This window comes from Pelophylax lessonae (genome assembly GCF_965119305.1).
Source record: "Pelophylax lessonae genome assembly, chromosome: 3".
Classification (NCBI taxonomy): Eukaryota; Metazoa; Chordata; class Amphibia; order Anura; family Ranidae; genus Pelophylax; species Pelophylax lessonae.
The window spans coordinates 429,436,108-429,463,604 of NC_138770.1; positions in this window are offsets into that span (position 1 = coordinate 429,436,108).

Genomic DNA, 27,497 nt, shown 5'->3' on the forward strand with positions numbered 1-27,497 from the left:
AATTAAAGGGAAAAATAAAATGTTTTCTTTCATACGTTACAGTGAGATACACCCATTGGATACTGCTGTTGTATTCCGCTTTGCAATAAAAACCCATTTAGGGGAAAAAAATTAAATTGCAGCCTAGTCTGTATATGTTACAGTGAGATACACCCATTGGATACTGCTGTTGTATTCCACTTTGCAATAAAAACCCATTTTGGGGAAAAAAATGAAATTGCAGCCTAGTCTGCATATGTTACAATGAGATACACCCATTGGATACTGTTGTTGTATTCCACTTATCAATAAAAACCCATTTAGGGGAAAAAAATGTAATTGCGTGCTAGTCTGCATATGTTACAGTAAGATACACCCATTGGATACTGTTGTTCTATTCCGCTTATCAATAAAAACCCATTTAGGGGAAAAAAAAAATTGCGGCCTAGTCTGCATATGTTACAGTGAGATACACCCATTGGATACTGTTTTTCTATTCCGCTTATCAATAAAAACCCATTTAGGGGGGAAAAAATGTAATTGTGGGCTAGTCTGCATATGTTACAGTGAGATACACCCATTGGATACTGCTGTTGTATTCCACTTTGCAATAAAAACCCATTTAGGGGAAAAAAATTAAATTGCAGCCTAGTCTGTATATGTTACAGTGAGATACACCCATTGGATACTGCTGTTGTATTCCGCTTTGCAATAAAAACCCATTTTGGGGAAAAAAATGAAATTGCAGCCTAGTCTGCATATGTTACAATGAGATACACCCGTTGGATACTGTTGTTGTATTCCACTTATCAATAAAAACCCATTTAGGGGGAAAAAATGTAATTGCGTGCTAGTCTGCATATGTTACAGTAAGATACACCCATTGGATACTGTTGTTCTATTCCGCTTATCAATAAAAACCCATTTAGGGAAAAAAAAAATTGCGGCCTAGTCTGCATATGTTACAGTGAGATACACCCATTGGATACTGTTTTTCTATTCCGCTTATCAATAAAAACCCATTTAGGGGAAAAAAAATAAATTGTGGCCTAGTCTGCATATGTTACAGTGAGATACACCCATTGGATACTGTTGTTGTATTCCGCTTATCAATAAAAACCCATTTAGGGGGAAAAAATGTAATTGCGGGCTAGTCTGCATATGTTACAGTGAGATACACCCATTGGATACTGCTGTTGTATTCCGCTTTGCAATAAAAACTCATTTAGGGGAAAAAAATTAAATTGCAGCCCAGTCTGCATATGTTACAGTGAGATACACCCATTGGATACTGCTGTTGTATTCCGCTTTGCAATAAAAACCCATTTAGGGGAAAAAAATTAAATTGCAGCCTAGTCTGCATATGTTACAGTGAGATACACCCATTGGATACTGTTGTTGTATTCCGCTTATCAATAAAAACCCATTTAGGGGAAAAAAAATAAATTGCGGCCTAGTCTGCATATGTTACAGTGAGATACACCCATTGGATACTGTTGTTGTATTCTGCTTATCAATAAAAACCCATTTAGGGGAAAAAAAATTGAATTGCAGGCTAGTCTGCATATGTTACAGTGAGATACACCCATTGGATACTGTTGTTCTATTCCGCTTATCAATAAATAAGTCAATAAGTCAATCAATAAGTCTGGCCAGTATGTGCAAGGTGGAGTTCCACCTTGTGGGCACGTCACATATGAGGCGGTGAGCGGGAAGGCTTAAGTTATGCTGCAGCGCTGACAGGCGAGCAGCAGCAGGGTGAGAACGCCGAAAGTGCGCACAGACAGCCCGCACTTTCTGCAGCAGCTCTGACATATCGGGGTAATTTTTAAGGAAGCTCTGTACCACCAAATTCAGCACATGCACCAGGCAAGGGATGTGTGTCAAACCGGCTAGGCCCAGAGCTGCTATGAGATTTTGCCCATTATCGCACACCACCAGGCCGTGCTTGAGGCTCACTGGCACCAACCACTCATCGGTCTGCTGTTCCATGCTCCTCCCCAACTCCTGCACGGTGTGGGGTTTTTCCCCCAAACAGGCAAGTTTTAAAACTGCCTGCTGTGGTTTACCCCTGGCTGTGCTGAAGTTGGTGGTGAAGGTGTTACGCTGACCGGATGAGGAGGCGGTAGAGGATGAGTAAGCGGAGTAGGAGGAGTTAGGAACAGGAGGCAAACTGAAGCACCCTGCAATCCTCGGTGGTGGAAGGACATGCGCCAAACTGCTATCCGCCTTAGGCCCAGCCGCCACTGCATTTACCCAGTGTGCTGTTAGGGAGATATAATGTCCCTGACCGTGCTTACTGGTCCACGTTTCCGTAGTTAGGTGGACCTTGCCACAGATGGCGTTGCGCAGTGCACACCTGATTTTGTCACCCACTTGGTTGTGCAGGGAAGGGATGGCTTGCCTGGAAAATTAATGGCGGCTGAGCACGACGTACTATGGGACAGCCACCGCCATAAGGCTTTTAAAACTCTGCGTCTCCACCAGACGGAATGACAGCATTTCAAAGGCCAGGAATTTTGAAATGCTGGCATTCAGGGCCAGGGATCGCGGGTGGGTGGGGGGGTACTTCCTCTTCCTCTCAAGTGTTTGGGAGATAGAAACGCTTCCACGGGACATTGTGGAGATGGTTGTTGGTGACCCAGGTGTTGGTGTTGCTGGCAGATCCTCTGTTTGCGGGGTGGCAGGTGCCACTGTCACTACAGAGGTGGATGAAGAGGCCGAGACTGCAGCAGCAGAAGAGGAAGCAGGAGGAGCCAGAGACCTTTCTTGGTTTTTGAGGTGTCTACTCCACTATAGCTCATGCTTTGCACTTAGATGCCTGGTCATGCAGGTTGTGCTCAGGTTGAGAAGGTTTATGCCTTGCTTCAGGCTCTGAATGCAAAGCGTGCAAACCACTAGTGTCCTGTCATCATCACATTGTCTGAAGAACTGCCACGCTAGGGAACTCCTTTGAGCTGACTTTGGTGTGCTCGGTCCCTTGCTGCGTTGGGCAGTAGCAGGCGTAGTGTCTAGGGCACAGCCGCTCCGCTTTTGCACCCTGCTCCCTCTTCTGCTGTGCTTGTTGCTCTGTGCGATTTTCGCCTCTTCCTCCAAACTGCTCAGGTCACCTGCATGACATTCATTCCATGTGGGGTCAAGGACCTCATCGTCCTCCACATCATCTTCCACCCAGTCTTCACCCCTGCCCTCTTTGTTGGTCTCCACAATTCAGAATTCTGCAGCAGTTGGCACCTGTGTTTCGTCATCATCCGAGATGTGCTGCGATGGTCCTCCCATGTACTCATCTTGAGACATAAGTGGTTGGGCATCGGGTCACTGAATCTCTTCCACTTCTGGGGCAGGGCTAGGTGGATGGCCCTTTGACTCTTTAGGGCATCAGGCATGAAAAATGCCATATCTGCCTAACACTTTAACTTCTTTAAACTACAAGTCAGCTCTCTGCCTTCAGGTAATCTTTTGCTGTATTGGCCATTATTTTTGGCCATTACTTTTGCACAGTGTTGAGCAGTGCTTTTGTTGGACTAGTTGGCTCCTTTAAAACTTGGTTACTTTTTAGGTATGTTTTCCATATACAGTGTATGACCAGTATTTTTTTTGGTGTGTGTGTTACTTGTAAATGTAAAACATACCTAAAAACTAACATAGTTTTAAAGGAGCCAAGTCCAACAAAAAGCAAGCACCGCTCAACACTGTGCAAATTATAATGGCCAATACTGAGGAAAGATTACCTGAAGGCAGCCAACAGCCATCTTGTAGTTTAAAGAAGTCCAACAATACAACCCAAGAGAGTGCAACAGGTACAGGTTGGGGGCCTGTACCTATAATATAGCATTGCATTGAAGGAAGGTTAGCATATCTACATGCTCTGCAGTTAGGCTTGCTCTTTTTTTAGTCACAATGTTGCCAGCAACTGAGAAAAGCCTTTCAGATGGGGTTGATGTTGCAGGCACACACAAGTAACTCTTTGCCAGCATGGCCAAGATGGTAAACCTCCCTTTATTTTCCTTCCACCATTTCAGTGGATTGTCTTCCTTTGGAATGGCCTGCTCACTAAAGTACATGTGTATCTCATTCCTCACAACTTCACTGTGAATTTCTGGATCTTGGATGTGACCAGTGTCATCCTCACCATTACTGTGGTGTTCATCTGAATCTGAACCGAGCAAAGAGTCCAACATAGACACTTGCCTCTTTTCTGAAAGTTTCATGTCTGGACTCATTGCACTGGCTGACTGAACCTGTTCCTCACATTGACATTGATGTGTTTGCTCTTCCTCATATCTTCTTTTCTCTTCAAGAGCAAGAGCTTGGACCTTGAGGTGAACTTTTAAACTATCCTCTGCTGCCTGGAATTTTAGCTTGCGGAATCTGGGGTCCAGTGCTGCTGCAATAAGACATATATTTTCTCCTCCGTCATCTCTGAATTTAGTTTCCCTCTCCCATCTTGTGGTCATCTCCTGTGCAGCAACATTTTGGAAAGCCTTGACTGCCGCTGTCTCGCAAATTGTGCTCTGTATGGATTTCTGGAGGCCTTTTACCAAAGGAGGTAGAGCGGAACCAGTCACATAGGACTCTCCAGTCAAGAAAACAGTAGCACACTCAAAAGGCTTCAAGACTTGTTCCACTTCCTCAAGTAAGCTCCACTGATCATGTTTTAAATCCAGGAAGCGCTTCCCTCGTGGTGTGACATCAGGATCGGAAAGTGTTGCAGTGACAGGCCACCTCTGTTCAAGCAGGCGACTGATCATGTGTAAAGTACTGTTCCATCTTACGGATACATCATTTATTAGTGCATGATCAGGGGTACCCATTTGTTGTTGCTTTGCTTTAAGCTTTGTAGTGGCCAGCTCACTTTTTTTAAAATGTTCCACAAGGCACTTCGCAGCCCTCAGTGTCTTGCTGATCTGGGGATCCCTCAGGGCATGGTTGACAACAAACTGCAATGTATGACCAGCACACCTGAGAGAAGAGATGCCAGGATGCTTTTCTTCCAAAATACGCAGAGCAGCGACAACATTTGAAGCATTATCATGAACAACTGCAATTACATTGGCCATGGATATCTCAAACTTCTCAGCTGCTTTTTCCACCCATGTTTTCAGCTGTGTGGCGATCTTCAAGTGGCATAGTGGTCAGATTGTAGGATGTAAGCTTCCAGTCTTCATTAATGAAGTGGCATGTGACACCCAAGTATGCCTCTGTGGCAATACTGGTCCATGCGTCTGTGGTGAGAGCTATTTTGGATTTGACATCTTTGATTGACGCTTTCAATCTTTCAAAATTCTCCTCATATTTCCTCTCCATCAGCTTCGTGAAATGGGACCTGGATGGAAGTGTGTATCCTGGGTAAAATGTGCTGATCATCTCACGAAATCCTTGACCGTCTACAATAGAAAGAGGTCTCATATCTTTTACAATCATGTTGAGTATGCTATTGGTAAGTGTAATGGCCACTTGGGGTGTGCAAGCAGTGACATCCTTTTTATGAAAGAAAAAATCTTGTACACAGCTTTGCCTCTTCCTGAGGAAAAACAACAATAATAATAATTAATAATAATAATAATCAATAACATTACCAATTTACACATCTATGAATGCTCAGCCTCAACGCTAACAATATTAATTGTATTTTTTCTAGTAGAATTTTGAGATATCCATGGCCAATGTTGTAATTAATAATGCTGCAGAGTGCAGTGACAGTCAAAATAGCTCTCAGGTGTGCTGGTGGTCATGGTCAGATTATTGCACTTGTTGTCAATCATGACCTGAGGGATCCACAAGACAGACACTGAGGGCTTCAAATGCAAAATGCCTTGTAGTCCATTTAAGAAAAGTGAGCTGGCCCGGCCTAAGCAATCATCAGCTAGCAATGCAATGCATTAATTAATATTGTTGAAATTAGTAGTACTAGTACTTACAAAGATGGCTCGTCCTTTGTGGTCAGTGCGCCAGGATGCTTTCTTCTGAGGTGCTCGTGCATAGCAGTTGTGCTGCCGTGGTATGCCATTTCACTTTTGCAAAGGGAACAAAGGACCATTTTATTTGGCCTCTGCTGAAAGTATTCCCACACCCTTGACGACCATGATCAGACTCTCGCTCCCTTTTGTACTGGAACTGTGCTGCTGGAACTGCTGCTGGAAGCCTTTTGTGGTACTGGTACTCTGCTGCTGGACGTGGAACTGCTGCTGCTGCTGGTTTTTTCTCCCCCAGGATCAGATGTCGCCATTACCGCTGCTGTTCCGCTATTTTAATGCAACTCGCGCGAGATGCGTGTGACGCCACGTCACGTGTTGACGCGTCAACGCTTTTTATGCACGTCGACGATTTTTTGTAGTCGACGTAGTTGACTACGTCGACGCGTCGTGGCAGCCCTGGTGCACACCCCTAGACGTACTGAATGACGGGTCTGCCCCCTTCAACTTCTGGGTCTCCAAGTTGGGCACATGGCCTGAACTTGCCCTTTATGCCTTGGAGGTGCTGGCCTGCCCTGCAGCCAGTGTATTATCTGAACGGGTATTTTGCACGGCTGGGGGCGTTATCACAGACAAGCGCAGCAGCCTGTCTAGAGCCAATGTGGACATGCTCACGTTCATTAAATGAACCAGGCATGGATCCCACAGGACTTGTCTGTACCTTGTGCAGAATAGACATGTATACCGACCTTACCCGGCCATTGTTGTATTTGATCTTTCTTACTCTTTTGGGGTGTACCCTAATTTAAAAAAAAATTAAATTAAAAACCAAAACCAGTGTTGGCTACCTCGTCCTCCTCCACCGCCGCCGCTTCCACCTATACCGCCATATCCCCCGCCACCTAAACCTCCTACTCCATATGGGCCTCGTCCTCCTCCTACATCATTCAAGATTATTATTTTTTATTTTTATGTATTTTATGTTATTTTAAGTTATTTCCCTATCCACATTTGCAGAGCACTTGCCATGCTCTTAAGAAGATTTTGCTGCCATTTGCAGCCCTTTAGCTTTTTCCATGTTTGTTTTAGAGCCATTTTAGTGCTCAAAAGTTCGGGTCACTATTGACTCCAATGGGGTTCGGGATCGGGGTCAAGTTCGGGTTTAGTCTGGGTCACGAACCCGGATTTTTTTTTTCAAGTTCGGCCGGACCCGCCGAACCCGGACATCCAGGTGTTCGCTCAACTCTACTTGTAAGTATAACATCTTTTTTTATGCTAGCAAAGAAAACGAATAGCCTTTATGATCACGTTATCTTCCCTTCCCTCTCCTTAATAAGACATATCAGGTAAAAACTTCAGTTTTGGAGTTTTCAGAAAAGAGCAAGTAAAAAGTAAGCAGCAAGCTATGCTATGTTATAGGGAGCATGTAACAAATATAACATACTGTAGGTGTTATCCCAATTCGGCTGTAAAAGTTTAAATACAATTTAAAAAGAGTCAGCTACTGAAGTTGTGGAGTGTTTGGCAATGATTAATCAATGTTTTTTGAATTCCATACAAAAGACTATAAAATTACAATTGTCTTAGAACATACCAGTGCTGTGATGTGGAGTGTTTAGATGACCCTTTGATGGCCCCTGCATGGTTAGTTGACCTGGTTTGCATACATGGTTTGGTATCAAAGATTTTCCCAAACTGAAGGACCACCTAATTATCACTTGTTATCTGACTTGCAAACTAACTGCAAGCCACGGACAGAATCCAATTCATGGACAATGTCTATATTGACTCTCACCTCATAGAGGTATGCCTAGGCCATTATGCTATTTTAAGTAGGACGTTATTCATTTGTGTTGTCATGCTGCTTTCCTACAGTAAAAATTACATTACCCACCTGATGTGTAGCAGCTGCCCCAGCACTCCCTAATAATTACCTGAGCCCCATCTCTATCCAACAATGTCCACAAGTCCCTCGGCCGTACAGGACTCTCCCTCCTGATTGGCTTAGACACAGCAGCGGCACCAATAGCACCTTCTGCTGTCAATCAAAGTCAGTAAGCCAATCAGGAGAGAGAGGAACAGACCGAACAGCAGCTACATGTTTGAATGGATACAGGGAGCTGCAGCTCAGCTCGGGTGCCCCCATAGAAAGCTGCTTGCTGTTGGTGCACTAAACAGGAGGGAGGGCCCAGGAGCAGCAAAGAGGGACCCAAGAAGAGAAGGATCTAGGCGGCTCTGTGCAAAACCAACTGCACAGAGCAGGTAAGTAAAGGCATGTTTGTTTAAAAAAAAAAAACACACACAAGACTTTACAATCACTTTAAATGCTTGTTAGGTCTACAGGTTGAGGAATGAGCTGTAATACTTACTTTATTCCTTGCTCCAGTACCCTTCCCTCACGCTGTGCAACCGGACCGCTGCCTCTCCTCTAAGGCCCTACAATCAGGGGTTATACGCTAAAGTCTTCACATACAATGTAGATCTATTGATGGTCCTTCATTGTACGTCAGGGGCAAGGCAGCCAGGGCCTACGCACAACTCAGAACATCAGAGAAAAGAGCCTGCTTTTACAGCCTTTTCCTCTATATATAGTGGGGAAGTCCCCACTGTAAGGATACTATTTGTAGTTCCCAAAGCTCTGTTGCAGAAGGGACTGACTGTACATTGGGCATTTTCTTTGAAACAAAAAAGCCAAGAAGAATAGAGCGCACTACAAGAGGGAGATTTGACAAATATTTCAATTGCTAGATATGAGTAACCCACCAGACAAGAATGGGATGCACTTTTACCTTGAAGAAAGTCATATACATGTAATTAGACTGCCTGTTTAGAAAATACTGGCTTCTCCAACAAGAGATTCAACTTTCTGAGAGTAAGACTGGCTCACAGGTGACATGAGAAAAAGCGGACAAATGCATAGAGAGCTTTGTCACCCTTTCAAAGACACTTTCTTGTCACATGACAGTAGTAACCTTGTGAGCCAAAGGGATAGAGCACAAGACAGGCTGTGTAAAGCATTGTAAACAAATCAGATAACTGATCTGCTAATAAAAAGTAAAGTTTTCTGCCTATTTCACAACATTTAGTAACTTCGATTTTTTACATGTGATGTTTGCACACGTGCTTAGTGTCTAAAGTATACCAGAGGTTGCTAAGTTAATTTCTACTTTGGGTTTTGTTATTAACCGTTATTGTAATTTGAAGTACATTGCTCAGTAGGCATATTGGAGTCCCTCTAACTCTGGTTTGCAAGAACCAATGAACCAATTTCTCATAAAACATCAAAATTATTGATCTGGTGATGTTCCATCAATCTTATATCCAAAGGTTCCATGTAAGAGAACCTTGGGGGGTAGAAACGGACTGGGCAGGTTAATCAAACTGTCCAATTTGCTATTGTCCCTGAGATAAGTGGCATTGATAGTGTGTGTCTGTGCTGCTCATCATATTCACTCTTCCCTCTCCAGTCCATTCATAGAAACAAGACCATGGGGTCAGGCTAATTGTTTCTGTTATGGAGCTACCAGTGGGCTGCAGTTCCTTTTTTGGTCTGATATGTAGAAATTAAATGTAAGAGGTCCTGTAGGATGATGATGCTGATAACTTTTTACTGCAAACCTCAGAGTAAAAACAACAAGCCAGGAAAATGTTGCTAGCTAGCATACGGGAAATATTGATAGATAGTGTCTGCAGTCCATACATAAAAGGAGAAAGGCTGGTGCTATGGACACCAGTCCATAGCACCAGCCTTTCTTCTTTTTTGTACGAATTACATGGAGGTTTACAGAAACCTCATAGGCTGGGTGCTGTGTGTTTGAGGCTCACCAGACATTGCACAGGAGGTAGTAGCTCATATTCACCTGTTTCATAGTGTCTGCAGTTCCTGAAGTAGGAAATCCTTGGAACTTCCCATCTGACAAATTCCACTAAACAAAGAATAGCTGCATTGTTTACTCAATATACAGTATAAATTGTATTTAATACGCAATAACACAAATTGGACTGAAGTGCAACCCTACCACATAAGAAAATTAAAATCAATGATCCCAATAAATTTAAAAAAATGCTTTCCACAACCAAATGCAACCTCTGGCAATGGATCATAACAAATTAGTTGTATACCAATATATTTATAATTATAATAACTGTTATACACTCAATATGTACAGTATACAGCCAAAACTTCACGACCACCCACCTAATATTGAGTAGGTCCCCTATTTGCTGCCACAACAGCCCTCAACATCGAGGCATGGGCACCACTAAACTTCTGAAGGTATGCTGTTGTATCTGGCACCAAGGCGTCATTAGCAGATCCTTTAAAAAAAGAAGTTCATACTAACATAGATGGCTGCAGCATCAATCTGAGCTGCAGCTACCCCCCGCCACTTCTACTGAGAACTGAACAATCAAAGACCACTGATCACTCAGTTCTTGGGTCCGCTCTAAACAGAGAGTGGTGACTGCTCTGTTCTGTGCCACAACAGCACTCACTGGAGCAATGGGCTGGGGAGAATCATGAGAGGTTAGCTCAGGCTCTCAGTGGCACACTGGGAGGCTAAGCCAGCTGCCAGTTAGGCATCTGAGTGGATCTCAACATTATTTTCAGGATCGCTGCAGAGCCTGGACCGTCTCCGTGAATAAACATTTTTTTTGGGTTTACTACCACATTAAAAAAATGTGCTAAATAGTCAAAATGTTCTGTATAAGTTATGTAGGGCTTCCAATTTAAAATTTTAGTCTGGGATCCTGCAGATTCTCATCACACCTTCACCCTAGTGGCAGTGAATTCCACCTACAGCTTTTTGAGATGTAGTGCAGACTCTAAGCTGCTCCCACTGTTTAATCCAGGTTCTGATTCCAATTTAGTGCAAAGCAGCCAGTCATAAGATATTTTCAGTTTGGTGCACAAAGTTTCCTTCAGTCCTTCACAAGCTCCAGGGCTCCAGGACATGCCCAGCGGGTATAAAAATTGCTCTCTATTCTGTCCCTATTGCTCAGAGAGAGCTCACCTGATGAGACATTAGTGGCTGGGTATACGAGCCGTTCCCATATGACTGGTCTTCTTAAATTAATCCGGGTGTGCAGGACACCTGGTTTAATCACAAGAGCACACAGCTTCCATCAAAACATTACATAGAGCACTGTGCCAGCTTCATTTTGGAGTGCCAAGCCTGAAGTCCTGTGGATGAAGTCGTCAACCTCTGTATTTGAAGCACAGACTCTCCCTTCCATTACCCTGTGGAGTAGGACAGGGGATTACTTCAGCTGTTCACCTGGACTACCAGAAACTTTCTACCTCTCTGTAAGCGTGATATTGTTTCAAGTGAATGCAAGTAGCCATTAGCACTGACTTTTGTTGTCTCTTTTGAGTGTCTAATAGACTATGCTGCCAACAAGTGAACCTTCAGGGAAACTGCATCTAGGCAGCCCTGTTATTGCAATCTTTTTCATTCTCTGCTGTACAGTATATTGCATTGTGTTATACATATGCTGAGTTGGTCTTGGCAGTTTCTACTCTGCATCTATTCAGTAAAGTTCAAGGTAAAAGTCTCTGATCATTTAGCTGATCACAAATCCTGGTAAACGATGGTCACATTTAGAGGTAGCAGCTATGTTATTACAAAAGGAGGCCACAAACTAGCTTAAAGAAACATCACAAGAGGAAAAACGTTTAAATTGTATTAATACCTGGCTCTGTCATCTTGGACACAGGAATCCTGAACCTCTAAAGAAGCTAATCTAGCTATAAAATAGCATGCCGTGGCAAAAAAAACCCCAATCCGTGCAGTCAGTTGCATTAAAGGAAAATAAATATTTTCCTAAAAGCAGCAACAGCAGATCCCACCAGTCCCTGAATTTGGTTTGAAAGCGACCCTCTAAAAGCTTTAAATACAAGAAATAAAATGTATTTTCCAGGTGTAGCAGGAGTTGCTGATGTCAGGGTTCCCCACTGTTGCACAGCTAGTCACACAGCATGACGACATTCTTGCATCCAGACACATAAATCAGTCATTTGGCTTGTTTTTGTTATTTTATTAGGGGAATATAACTGGATGGGTTAAAGGATTATGGGATGCCCAACTTGGAAATGTCCAACATTTAAAACCAGAGACAACTTCCTTCCTATTTACAGATCCCTCTTCTTCCTTCCACCTGCACAAACTTGGTTCTCTTGTACAGCTTTCTTCTGCTTCACTCCTGGGGAAACGAGCAGTCTCTAGTTAGTTCAGCAACATCCCATTACAGGCTAGGAACTTAGAGTCTCTTGGTAAAGTAGCACATGTGGAGTGAACAGCATCTCGCACCACCTTCTGCCTCTCCCTATGGAGATCCCAGTTCTACCACTTGCAGAAATTCTAGCCCTGCTGGCTGCCACCAGCCCACCTGACTGCTTTCTCTTCCCAGTCCTCCTGACACACACAAAAATGGAGGCTCCCCAGGGCAAGGTTGGATGAACACTTGGCACACCGCTGTCTGCAAGAGAGCATTGCTACAGCTGGCAGTCTCTCCCCTTGTCTGTCCCTGCACAGTGCTGATCCACTCACTGTCTCTCCTTGCTCTCTCTCTGCTGCCTCTCTGGTTAGGGTCCCTCCAACTGCCTCCTGTGGTGAGATCATGCCAGGTCAGCCTCCTGAGCTACAGCCTAAGGTAAAACTCCTTCCCAGCAGGGGTCCCTCAAGGGCCAACGACAGACTTTCCTCAGCACCTTTTTCACCTTCTCCATCTTCCACCTGACTACCCTGCTGGCATGGCTCATGTCTATTTATGAGCTTCTTAGTTCCCTGGGTAAGGGCCCCTAAATATTCAAGGCAAGCCCTCCTACCTCCACCCAATATCTTCTAGAACATTCTCCAACATTCTAGAAACAGGGTAAGGCACCAGAGAGCTGCCAGAATGAGTCATCCAGCCCTGGCCTCTAACAACCCTGACCCAGATTGAGGGACTCAGGTCAGGACTGGGCCAGACTATAGTTTGCCTACTCTAATTCTATTAGCATATACTAGAGGGTGCTACACATGTTTATTGATCCCTACTTAGGGTATACTGTGCTCTACCTGCAAGCGTGATTTTTCAGATGAACAAAATCTTGTAGGCAACACATTTGGCAAAATGTCTAAAAACCTCAGAAGACAAGCTACTCTGAGGAAGCATGGCAACATGTTTCAGACTTCTGTACCATACAATCCAAAAACATAATGTTTTAGCAGAGAGAATAAACCACACTTTATGTGAAAAAGGCAGAAGCCTATTTTTTTATATAGATATGCCAACAACATAAAGGGGAGAGGCAATTTAATAACCTGGTATTACAAAATCCCTTACCTAGAAAAGCAACAGTGAAAACTCCATATGAGCTGTGGAAAATAATGAAGACTGACCTGAAACGCATCATAATCATAGCATACAGGATGTGCAGGTTCCTGAAAAAAATAAGCTTTTAAACCAGGAGGGGGGGGGATCAGAAAAATATATGCCATAAGGAGAGATAGGGCAGACAAGGGAACAGGATATAGTGGATGGGGTGAAATAGCTAGACTAGAACTTTTATTCAGGGAACACTTTGACTTTGTGTGGCTATATTTACAATGCACAAATATTTTAAAGGTAAATCCATGAACTTTAATACCATAGTTTCCAACAGTCCCGAAATACCTGGGACAGTCCCGAAAACCTGACTGATGTCTCGCTCAAAGCACGTCCCAGGCAGACTCCCAAAAGTTTAGCTCTGTCACGGACACTCAATCAGGGGGATCCCTCCCCCTACCTCTTCCACCTCCAGGAAGTCAGGGGCTGCCTGACTGTTTGCGGATTGGTCAGTCCTGAGTGAGGGGGCGTGGCCATCCGAGGGTGATCAGCGTGTCAGTATAGAATCCAGCTGTGCGCTGAGGTAAGGGGTGGAACCACCTTCTCCTGTCACTGTTTGGAGCAGAAGCAGTGCTGCTCTCACTAGAAGAAGCGAGTGGGGGGAGGGGGGGTGGTTTGAGAAAGAGCCAGGAGGGAGAGGGGGAGAGAAATCTATTCTCTGGACACCGTCTGATGTAGGATCTGATTCCATTTACATCGCACACACAGAGCACACTGTGAGGATGAAAGCAGTAGAAGCTGCATGTAACAATGCTTACGTTACCATCATCACCATCCTGCACATAGATGGACCACTTTTGTTTTTATACTTGGCCAGGCACTGTGACCACATGGGCTCATCCTATTTTTTAGTCTTTGCTGATTGTTGCAGTGCCCTTCCTTCCCTGACCATAGCATAAATCAAAGTCAGTTAAAAAACTTTTTTTAATTGACTTTGATTTATGCCCTAAAAAATCCCACCAGAGGGGGTCTTGTACACTTATTTTAGACTCTAGGGATGTGGGCACCACTTCCACAATTCAGCAGTTGTCTGTAACTTTCCCTGACCAAAGGAGCTGCCCTCCATCATGCTGATTTATTTATCTCCACCTTCGGAGCTTGTTTCCCTGCTTAGTGTAATGTCAGTTCTCCCATGGTTGGGAGCATTGTCAGATGATATATGGGGTGGTAATGTTAAAATAGGATTCTGTGCTGTGTTATGGGAGAGTGCATGTTATAGTGGTGCTGGCACAAGCTAAAGTTTGCGGAGAAGTTTGGAGGACTGTGAAGTGTTCAGGAGAACACTCAGGTATGTGTTTTTGTGTGCTAAGTCACTGCCTTGTATGTATAGCCATGATTACATATTACCCTTGACTCCTTAACTAGTGTAATTTCCTACTTCCATATTAGATTACAAGCTTTACAGGACAGAGAGGGCACCAGTGGCGGCTGGTGCATTGGGGGTGCAGGGGCGCCGCCCCCCCCATCCTAGTCTACATGCAGGGCGCCAGACGCATGGACTTCAATGTGGCTTTTTTTTTTTTTTAGCCATGTGTTTACAGCCAGAGGTTCTAATAGGCTAAAAAAAAGGGTGGGCTCACCCAGTTGTGTGACAATAGCGAATGAAAATTCCCTATTGTCACATGGATCCTACTCCTGGCCAATCAGGAAGCAGGTTCTGAGTCCCGTTTCCCGATTGGCCTAAAGGAGAAGCCATGCCATTGGGCATGGAGGAGGAGGGAGGAGACGCAGAAGACATGGAAGAAGCCGCCGCCGCTGTCGCCTGCTGCTGCAGATGGGTGAGTGAGCTGGGGGTCCTGTACTGTCAAGCTGGGGGTCCTGTACTGTCATGTATGGTGCGGTCCATCTGCTGCCCCCCCAGCCCATGGAGCACCAGCCGCCACTGGAGGGCAATCCTTCTGCCATTACTAACCTGCCATTTGTACACGATGACCATTTATACCAAGATCCACTGATTCTCAATGCCTATCCTTACACCATGGAAGTAGAAAATACTATTATGTCTGTCTATGTAGACTAGGGGCAGTATCTAAATGATTCTCCCAAAGTTGTCCTGCACCGGGGCCCCTTGATGACTGTGTACATCTTCTGTAATGGGGCATGTCACTGCTGTGTACAGTGTATTGACATTTCCCTATAATAGATATGTCTGTATATGCATTTGGGTTACTGCATTTGGTATTTGGGTTGCCGTTTTAGACTCTATTTAACCCCACCCCTTTAAGCCATGCCCAATATGTAGCGTACTTTAAACCACGCCCATTTTCTGCTTCACACGCTGCATTTATCTATTCATTTTTCTATGATCACGCCCATAATGAATGAAAGCCCTGCACCTAATTAATATTATGCTCCACCTATTGTGGCTAGGTGTCCCTAAAATGTTTTTGGAAATTTTGCCAACTATGTAATACACTGTTTATTTTAAGTTCCCTGAAGAAGACAGGCAGCCACGATTTGAATTTAGAAGAAAGGAGATTTAACCTTAGCTTGTAGTAAGTGTTTTTTACCGTTAAGTGGGGTACACACAATAAGGAAATCGGGAAAAAATTCCATACGAAGAATGATGTTCGATTTTTGTATAGTGTGTACACAACTTTCGACATCGGATTCAGACTTTTCAAATTAAAATTTCCAAAGGGACAAACTCCAAAAATGTTTATGTACGTGAACAGAACTTTTTGTTTAATGTGTACTGTTTTTGTACGAGAAAAATCGGATATGAAAGACTGTGCATGATCAGAAACAATAAAAAACAATAAGTCAAAAGAAAAAAAGCCTTTGTCTTTTGAGAATTTTCATACAATTATTACCATCCTCGGTTTCTACTTGCGTTGAAACATCGAGGAAAACCGGACCATTGTTCAGCCAATTTTCTTATATTGTGTACAAGCTATTAGTGATGTCGCGAACCTAAAATTCGCCGTTCGCGAACGGCGAACGCGAACATCGGCAAATGTTCGCGAACCGGCGAACCGGGCGAACCGCCATAGAGTTCAACAGGCAGGCGAATTTTAAAACACACAGGGACTCTTTCTGTCCACAATAGTGATGGAAAAGTTGTTTCAAGGGGACTAACACCTGGACTGTGGCATGCCGGAGGGGGATCCATGGCAAAACTCCCATGGAAAATTACGTAGTTGACGCAGAGACGGGTTTTGATCCATAAAGGGCATAAATCACCTAACATTCCTAAATTGTTTGGAATAACGTGCTTTAAAACATCCAGTGTGTGAATACGATCAGGTATGATGTTTTATCGGTCAAGTAGTGTAAGGGTTACGCCCGCTTCACAGTGACAAACCAAACTCTGACAGACCAAACTCCCCGTTTAACAACAGTCAGTCAGTCCATTTGCACAACCGCAAACTCCCCATTTGCACAAGGTTGGATACCAAGCTAGCCATGTCCCGTTCCTTGTCCTCACTGACATCATTGAAGGTCTCTTCCTCCACCCAGCCACGTACAACACCAAGGGTCCCCGAAAGGTGAGAACAAGCCCCCTGGGACGCCTGCTGTGGCTGGTATTCCACCTCCTCAAAGCCACCTTCCTCCTCTGACTTCTCTTCTTCAGACTCCTCTCTCTGCGTTGCCACAGGTCCAGCAATTGACAACGACAAGGCTGCTTCTGGTGGTGGGGAGTGGACCACAACTCTTCCTCTTCATGCTCATCTACAGCCTGATCCAGTACTCTTCGCAGGGCACGCTCCAGAAAAAACGCATATGGGATGAGGTCGATGATGTTGCCTTGGGTTCGACTGACCACCAGGGTTGTCACCTCTGCAAAAGGAAAGGACGCATGAGCCTACAGCCATTGTTCATGAGCATTCAGTAACGCGGCCAAAAAATACCCAGCTCCGCAGAAAGAATGAAAGAAAATGAATGTTTTTTCTATGAAAAATTATCCTGCGGATCGCTTTTGGTCTGTACACAATGAAGCAACGACCTTATCATCTGGGGTGCGCCAACACAATCCTAGAGGTGATCGCTTCATTGTGATACGCAAGCCCCTTCACCACGACAAGGTAACGATCACGAAGGGGAATTGACACATGTATGTGCCTTTTTTTTTGTTTTTTTGCAGCCACAGTGTAGCACCAGAGGCCAGAAAAATTAAGCATGTACACATGCATGAAAAAGTAGGTATTGTTGCAGCCGCTGCTGTAGCAGCGGCCTGAAAAATTGAGGTTTTCAAGGCAGAAAGTGCACTAAAACATTGCAGCTTGAACCGTAATTGGTGGCGGAGACATCACGTAAGTCATCCGGCATGCAGAGAATGATTATATACAGCAGCGTGTGGACCATTTTTAGGCCAAGGCATCTCAGTCATCACCAGGCCTTTTTTAGTCAAATGCATCCCCCACTGTCAGTCCCTTCGGGATCCATGCCTCATTCATCTTAATAAACGTGAGGTAATCAAGACTTTTTTGACCTAGGCGACTTCTCTTCTCAGTGACAATACCTCCTGCTGCGCTGAAGGTCCTTTCTGACAGCACACTTGAAGCGGGGCAGGCCAGAAGTTCAATGGCAAATTGGGATAGCTCAGGCCACAGGTCAAGCCTGCACACCCAGTAGTCAAGGGGTTCATCGCTCCTCAGAGTGTCGATATCTGCAGTTAAGGCAAGGTAGTCTGCTACCTGTCGGTCGAGTCGTTCTCTGAGGGTGGACCCCGAAGGGCTGTGGCGATGCATAGGACTAAAAAAGCTCCGCATGTCCTCCATCAACAAGACATCTGTAAAGCGTCCTGTCCTTGCCGGCGTGGTTGTGGTGGTAGGAGGAGGATTACTTTCACCTCTTCCCCTGTTGGATTCCCGTTGTGCTGTGACATCACCCTTATATGCTGTGTAAAGCATACTTTTCAACTTATTTTGTAGCTGCTGCATCCTTTGCGACTGCCGGTAATTGGGTAACATATCAGAGACTTTCTGCTTATACCGGGGGTCTAGTAGCGTGGCCACCCAGTACAGGTCGTTCTCCTTTAGCCTTTTTATACGAGGGTCCCTCAACAGGCATGACAGCATGAAAGACCCCATTTGCACAAGGTTGGATGCCGAGCTACTCATGTCCAATTCCTCGTCCTCACTGATGTCATTGAAGGTGTGTTCTTCCCCCCAGCCACGTACAACACCACGGGTACCAGATAGGTGACAACGAGCACCCTGGGATGCCTGCTGTGGTTGGTGTTCCTCCTCCTCAAAGCCACATTCCTCCTCTGACTCCTCTTCCTCACACTCCTCTTCCAGTGTTGCCGCAGGTCCAGCAAGCGATGGTAAGGCTGTTTCTGGTGGTGGTGATGGTGACCACAACTCTTCCTCTTCACGCTCATCTACGGCCTGATCCAGCACTCTTCGCAGGGCACGCTCCAGGAAAAAAACATATGGGATGATGTCGCTGATGGTGCCTTCGGTGAGACTCACTAGGTTTGTCACCTCCTCAAAAGGACGCATGAGCCTACAGGCATTGCGCATGAGCGTCCAGTAACGTGGCAAAAAAATACCCAGCTCCGCAGAGGCTGTCCTAGCACCCCGGTCATACAAATACTCGTTGACCGCTTTTTCTTGTTGGAGCAGGCGGTCGAACATTAGCAGTGTTGAATTCCAACGTGTCGGGCTGTCGCAAATCAAGCGCCTCACTGGCATGTTGTTTCACCGCTGAATATCTGCAAAGTGCGCCATGGCCGTGTAGGAACGCCTGAAATGGCCACACACCTTCCTGGCCTGCTTGAGGACGTCCTGTAAGCCTGGGTACTTCTGCACAAAACGTTGCACAATCAGATTCAACACATGTGCCATGCACGGCACATGTGTCAACTTGCCCAAATTCAATGCCGCCAACAAATTGCTGCCGTTGTCACACACCACTTTGCCGATCTCCAGTTGGTGCGGGGTCAGCCACTGATCCACCTGTGCGTTCAGGGCGGACAGTAGTGCTGGTCCGGTGTGACTCTCTGCTTTCAGGCAAGTCAACCCCAAGACAGCGTGACACTGTCGTATCCGGCATGTGGAATAGCCCCTGGGGAGCTGGGGGGCTGCAGTTGGTGTGGAGCAAGACGCAACAGCAGAAGAGGACTCAGCCGAGGAGGTTAGCAAAGAGGATGGAGTAGGAGGAGTAGAGGAGGTGCCAGCAGGCCTGCCTGCAAGTCGTGGCGGTGTCACCAACTCCTCTGCAGCAGAGCCACGCATTCCATGCTTGGCAGCCGCCAGCAGGTTTACCCAATGCGCAGTGTAAGTTATATACCTGCCCTGACCGTGCTTTGCAGACCAGCTATCAGTGGTCAGATGGACCCTTGCCCCAACACTGTGTGCCAGACGTGACATGATTTCCTTTTCCACAATAGAGTACAGGTTGGGGATTGCCTTTTGTGAAAAATAATTTCGGCCGGGTACCTTCCACTGCGGTGTCCCAATAGCGACAAATTTTCTGAAGGCCTCAGACTCCACCAGCTTGTATGGTAAAAGCTGGCGGGCTAAGAGTTCCGACAAGCCAGCTGTCAGACGCCGGGCAAGGGGGTGACTCTGTGAGATTGGCTTCTTACGCTCAAACATTTCCTTGACAGACACCTGACTGTGGGCAGGTGAGCAGGAACTGCTGAAGGTGAGAGGCGGAGGGGCGGGTTGTTGATAGGGGGCATGGAGGACAGCAGTGGTTGACGTGGCTGAAGATGCTGGACCAGGAGGAGGATGGTGGCTTTCAGTTTGTGTGCTGCTTTTACTCATGTGTTGATCCCATAGGCGTTTGTGATGTGAGATCATGTGCCTTCGCAAAGCAGTTGTACCTAGGTGGGTGTTGGACTTCCCACGACTCAGTTTCTTTTGGCACAGGTTACAAATGGCATCGCTGATATCAGAGGCAGACACACAAAAAAAATGCCACACTGCTGAGCTTTGCAAGGACGGCATTCTGGTGGTGGCAACAGCTTGCGTTGATTGGCGTGCTGTCTGGCTGACCCCGGGTGCCGAATCTACATGCTGTCTGACTGCGCCACTAGCTCCTTGCGATGACCTCCTCCCCCTGCTTCCAACTCGTCTCCTCCTCCTCTCTGTCTCCCCATCTGAACTTTCCCCCTCTTCTTCTGCTCTTCGAGCAGGCACCCAGGTGACATCCACAGACACATCGTCATCATCAGCCGCTTCACTTGACAACTCAGCAAAGGCAGCAGCAGCAGGTACAACATCATCATCATCATCATCACAATGTACGTCCATGTGTATAATGCTGCCTGACTGAGACATATCCCCGTTATCTACATCCTCTGGCACTAATAGTTGCGCATCACTTATTTCTTCCAACTGATGTGAAAATAACTCCTCTGACGGATCAAGTGAAGTGGCTGTGGTGCTAGTGTTGGTGGTGGTGCCGGCGGGCTGGCGAGTGGTAAATTGAGAGGTGCCCAAAGCTGAGCTGGAGGAGGATGGTGCATTAAGGTTCCGAGCGGAAGCTGTAGACAATTGGGTGTCCTGTGTAAGCCAGTCAACTATGGCCTCAGAATTTTTTGAGTTCAGGGTCTGTGGTGGCCTCTGAACACCAGTGTTAATTTTGGCAGTAAATTTCAATTTAGTTTTAGTCTTAGTCTTAGGACTAAAATGGCATTTTAGTTTTAGTCCCATTTTAGTCTTCTGCAAGTGTTTTAGTTTTAGTCGTATTTAGTCGACTAAAACTCCAGTACATTTTAGTCGACTAAAACGTCCTACATTTTAGTCGACTAAAACGTCCTATATTTTAGTCGACTAAAACTAATTTTAGTCATCTATAATCGAATGGGTGTAGTTTAATTGTAATTTGTAATGCATTATTAAGCATTTCTCTACAATTTCCAAACTCATTATATACTACTGCTGGTCCTGGAGTGAAAAATCTAATATGTTATTATTTATGGTATTAAGCTTTGAGCATGCACCAGTGTTAATTTTGGCAGCAAATTTCGATTTAGTTTTAGTTATAGTCTTTTGACTAAAATGCCATTTTAGTTTTAGTCGTATTTTAGTCTTAAGACTCAAATGCCATTTTAGTTTTAGTCGTATTTTAGTCATCTGAATTGTTTTAGTTTTAGTCGTATTTTAGTCGACTAAAATTGTGTTAATTTAGTCGACGAAAACGTTTTAGTCAGTTTTAGTCGACGAAATTATCACTGCTGAACACTGGCCATTATTCTAGGGCCTAAGGAAATCACAGCACCACGACCACGACGGCCCTTGCGGGGTGGCCTGCCTCTGCCTGTCATTTTTTTTTTAATGTGTTGTTACTGTTGTACTATGAGTGCAAGGTGCTGTGCCACCCCTATAGGAGTGTTGGGCAGTGGGTACAGTACACTCTGTGGACCTGACAGTCACTGGCACCCAGGCAACTGCAATTAAAAAATATATATATTTTTTTTTACTTTGCAAGCTGCTGTGCCACCTTATATATCAGTGGTGGGTGGGCAGTGGCACACTACACTCTCTGTGGACCTGACAGCAGTCACTGGCACCCAGGCAACTGCAATTAAAAAATATATATATATTTTTTTACTTTGCAAGCTGCTGTGCCACCTTATATATCAGTGGTGGGTGGGCAGTGGCACAGTACACTCTCTGTGGACCTGACAGCAGTCACTGGCACCCAGGCAACTGCAATTAAATAATATATATATATTTTTTTACTTTGCAAGCTGCTGTGCCACCTTATATATCAGTGGTGGGTGGGCAGTGGCACAGTACACTCTCTGTGGACCTGACAGCAGTCACTGGCACCCAGGCAACTGCAATTAAAAAAAATATATATTTTTTTTTACTTTGCAAGCTGCTGTGCCACCTTATATATCAGTGGTGGGTGGGCAGTGGCACAGTACACTCTCTGTGGACCTGACAGCAGTCACTGGCACCCAGGCAACTGCAATTAAATAATATATATATATTTTTTTACTTTGCAAGCTGCTGTGCCACCTTATATATCAGTGGTGGGTGGGCAGTGGCACAGTACATATATATATATATATATATATATATATATATATATATATATATATATATATATATATATATAAGAAGAAACAACTCAATTACCAGCCCTTAAAAGGGCTTTTGGGGACGCTAGATATATATATATATATATATATATATATATATATATATATATATATAAAAAATACACAAATACCAGCCCTTAGAAGGGCTTTTTGGGGTGCTGTCCTTACAGCAGTAGTGGACCAAGAACACTGCAAGACCAGGAACACTGACTAACTGCCCCTAGCTTAACAGCAGCAGCAGCAGCAGCAGCAGCTCTCCCTACTCTCACTACACACACTGCTTCAGAATGATCTAAGATGGATGCTGCCCTTGCTTATTTATAGGAGGTGGGAGGGTGTGGGAGGGAGGTATGCTGATTGGCTGGAAATTTGCCTGCTGACTGTAAAGTTCAGGGTCAAGGTTTGCCTCAATGATGTATTATGGGGGGCGGACCGAACATCGCATATGTTCGCCCGCAGCGGGGAACGCGAACATGCTAAGTTCGCCGGGAACTGTCCGCCGGCGAACAGTTCTGTACATCTCTACAAGCTATTAGAGCTGGAAAATGTGGAGCTGTCTACCCCAGGAAGTGGTACTAGTTGAGACCTGAGACTGTCAACAACGTCACAAAACTTTTAGATGTCTATGAGAATTGTTAGAGAACAAAAATCACACACACATAGGTTGGACTGGCTGGACCTATGCATTTTTTCAGCCTTAAGCTATGTAAAAGATACCTGCTCATGTAATGCAAATTACATCTTTCCAAATCAGAATGCAAAAGTGTAAGCACAACAAAGGAATTGTTGAAAGGAGAAGATCTTCTGCCAAATAATGGGCAGTAGAGGCATGTATATAGATTGCAACTGTAGCAGGATTCCCAACCGCTTTGCTGGAAATGGGTCCCCCTGGGCCACCGGGTGCAACAAAAGTACTCCTGTGCATGTTCCTCCAAGTGTGAGCGCTGAGACAATGATCAGTCCAGTATCTTTGGGTTTTTTGCATTTATTGAAAACTTGGATGGGAGAAGGGAATGAGTGGGATACTCCTTTGGATCAACTGTACACAATTTGCTAGGGACAACTGAAAACGCTTCTTGGCGCTGACTTGGCACTGGCTAAATGCCGGTCAACGGCGGTTGACGCTGGTTAATGCTGGCTTGCTGCCTGTTAACTCCAAACTGACCTTGGACTGCTTTCTCACATAAAAAAGTCCTTTTTTAGCTCCCTTAAGCACTCCTTGCTGAGGTAGCTACTTGATCTGCTGCTGCGCTGCTAAATACTTCAGGGCCCACACCGGCACCCTCTTTCTCTCACTTATCTTCAGGGCTTAAACACTGGCACCCCCTTTCTCTAAACCTTCTCCACAGGTTAGCTGGCTCCTGGATCCCCTTGACCTTCTGGAGTGGTCCCCTCTCCTAGGCAGACCCCTGGGCAGTCTCAAGTACTCATGATACTGTTTTTACCCGAAACTTCTGCCCAGCATAGGGTGATTAATAGTTCCACAGCACTCTGGATCCCTCTCTGCAGCTAAGCTCAACCTTCATCCTCTAGGCCGACAGCCCAGGACACTCTCAATTGCGCTGACAGGAGGAGATACAGCCTTCACCCTCCTCCTGGGACTCTGCTTCCCGCCAAAGACCCTGCGTCATGTGCTCCCCTCATACTTATACCCTATCCCAGGATGCTTTGCGGTAGATTCTGCCCTCTAAAATGGATACAAGCCCTGGTGTGCTATTGGTCAGGTTTCCTCCACTGTGCAATAAGAACTCTCATTGGATGCAGTGGGGAAACTCCCCAGACTCAACAGACACCCTTGGAAGCAAATGACAGCCTAAAAAAAATGATCAGGCCCTCCTGATACGCAGACAGGGCCAAACATATGCTTCTTCCTAGCAACTACCTAGGAGGGTGCTGCATAACCCCTACACCTCCAGATATAGGAGTTTCCATGTGACAAATGAGCAGATGGGTAAGTAAACTTTGGCAATGGAATATGAAGAACTCTGAAAGAAGTTGCGACTTACATGAGAAGTAGTTGTTGGGTGGGGATGTTATTATTCTGTTCTTAGAGACATTGGTGCAACCACCATGCTCATAATATAGGGTGATTAATAGTTCTGCCACCACGTGACAGTGTTATTTTAATGCTTGTGTGATAGAATGTTCTTCCTAGTAAAATGAAATGGCTATGATGTAATTTTCTGTTTCTGTGTTCCTGTTGTTTTAAAATAAAACAGGAGAAGCTAAGTCATATTTGTAGCAGTTTCCCAATGCCACCCCCACCAACCCTCTCATAAATGTTTACTTGTAAAATAATTTTATGTAAATAGTAAAAAATAGTAGAAACTAGAAAATAGTAAAAAAAAATGATATACAACTTAAAGCAGAAGCACTAATGGGGATCCACTGAATCTTGTTTGAAATTCAGCAAACCCAAACTTAAAGGCAAATCCCATTAAAGTCTGTTGTTAAATTCTGACCATTTTAAATGGTATTAGGCACACAATTGCAAAAAAAAAAAAAAGGAACGAGAAGCTGGGCACTGCCAACAGGGACATGAAGCAAAGCCAAAACATTTTGAATAAAGTACCACACAATGGAGAGAGGCTTCAAGAGAAAATTTGAAAATACAAAAATCCCAGGAATAACAAGCTTTTTGGGATGCCTTCGCTATACACTGGTAACATATATTAACTTAAAGCGGAGTTCCGGCCACAAAATCGACCTAATCGATTTTGGGGCCATCCGCTTTCTATTTGTTGCCTGAAAAACAAATGGGTAGTTACGATTTTTTTTTTTTTACTTACCTTATTATTGTAGAAAATATACTCACCTTTCCTTCCACTTCCTACCTCTGCGGCCGCGGCCCACGCCGTCACTTCCGGTCCTGCAATGCGTCCTGGGAGCTCTTACTCATCACTCCCAGGATGCAATGGGCAGTGACGTAGGCAGCCGGCCGCTCCTCTCATCGCGTTATTTGCAAACAGGAAATAACGCGATGATAGGCATCCTTATACTATGCCGATCGCATAGTACTGGGCATGCGCGAGATTTTGCGCTGCATTCACCAGCCCCTCTCCATCTCGAACCAGGAAGCAGGGCATTTTAACACACAGCGGCTTCAGGGGAACCCCGAACAAAGATGGCGGCGCTCAGGACACATTTTATAAAGTAAGATTTTCTAATTGCCAATTGATTATTATACTGTAAAAAACAGGATTAGTTGATGTATGAAGGGAGGGGGGGGGTGACAGTTTGGGAGGTATTGATTAATATTGATATTGATTAATTCTGTGGCCGGAACTCCGCTTTAAAATGTATCTTTTTCTTTTACGATTGGCTTGCTTACATACAGTAGAAGAACTCCAATCTGATTAATTTCAATTTGCAATAAAGGTTTTTTTCAGGTAGCTTTAGAAGTGACACAGGTTTTTTTCATCAAGCGATAAAAGACCTTCCTTCATAACTTCTATCAAGCTCTCAATAACCCCTTCCTGCCTAAGGGTAAAACAAATGCTAATGGCTAAGCACAATTTTGCAACTTTGGCATGTGTTAGTAAAATCATACATTTCATCACAACTACTTTTTGTATCCAGGTCAACTATACCTTGTTTTTTCCAGGATAAATTGGGTTTTCTTTTGGTGGTAAATTGTAACAGATATCTCCTGCCTTTTTTTTTTTTTACCTATTATCAAAGAAAAACTTGCCCGAAACAGTAACAAAAAATTAAAAATAAAAATCTAGCTGTATTTTTTTTTTGCTATTACCATAATTTACCACCAATAAACAACCCAAAATAGATTCTCCTGCTGATCTCAGCAATACACATATGTATATGTCAGTTGTTGTTTGTGCCCGTAGTAAAGTCATAAACAATGGTGCGCATTTTGCATTTTTTTTATCCTGCCTGAAACATACTGACACTGACACTACCTGACATTGATACTAATTTAAAAAAAAATGTAAAAAAAAATTCTACCCAAAATATGCTGACCATGACCTTTGACCCTGACATTTGACTCCCACCCTGACTCTAACACTAACCCTGGCAAACCTTTATCTTGTTTGTATTACATTTTTTTTCTCTCTATTTTTTTTTTCTTTTTCTTTTATTTATTTTTTTACACACACTTGTTTGTGTATATCCTGTGTATATCCTCCTCTCCTGCAAGAGGAAAGATTCAATATATCTCCCTTTTGATTTGAAGAGGAAGTAAACACAAAGGCGGGTTCACAGTGACTGAACGCTATTATAGCCATTCAGAGACTATCACAGCAATTAGGTGATTCAGAAACGGAAGTCCCGGATCCCGATTGTTAGTATAAGACCCAGGGCTATCAGTGAGAGCCTGGTCTCTGTGCAGGGAGATACACATAAATGTGGCCCCACAGAAAAAGACTGACTTCCGTGAGGCCGCATATGCATGCGGTGGGCGAGAAGGGATTAAGAATGAAAAGTAGTTCTGAGAGAGGCCGCCGCTCGGGCGCTCTTTCAGGCCCGTTTAATCATCTTGAGACACTGGATAGCACAGGCAACACCTACGTACAGGATGTGGCTGGAACAGATGGGTTCCACTTTACGTATGGAGAAGGTTATATACCAACATCGGGGGGTGCCCCAGAAATTCTCAAAGGTATGGGGAGTATGGTTGAACAGTCCGGGCATGGCCCCTGATGATCTCGTTCTGGACCGTTTGTTATTGTAATTCCTTGGGTGTTGATTTCTGGTACGAATGTCTGGGGTGGGGGAGTTCCCTGCATTTGCATTTCCATATACTATGTTCTCTTTTCTGTGGATCGAACTGTACCTATGTGTGATAAACTTGGGGGGACTGTGGCATGGTGTGGACTATGTAATGTTTATGGTTTGATGCTGCCATCCGACAGTGTTTCTTTTATTGAATGTAATGGTGTGAATTTTTCTCAATAAAGCTTTTCTTGATTTAAAAAAAAGAATGAAAAGTAGGGATGAGCTTCGAGTTGAAGGTAAATTAGACTCGAACATCGCTCGTTCGATCGTTCGTCGAATGACGAACAAATGTGCTTCTTCACAGGAAATTTGAGTTTCCCATGATGCACGCGCATGCAGCGCATTATGTGATTGGCCAAAGCATGCACCCTGACCTCATGCTTTGGCCAATCAAATGATCTCTGCCATGATTGGACTAAAGGCAGGCTGCCTTTAGCCAATCCAAAACAATGTGGTGTATGAAACACCTGTCTCCTGCGCTCAGAATCCCAGCTCCC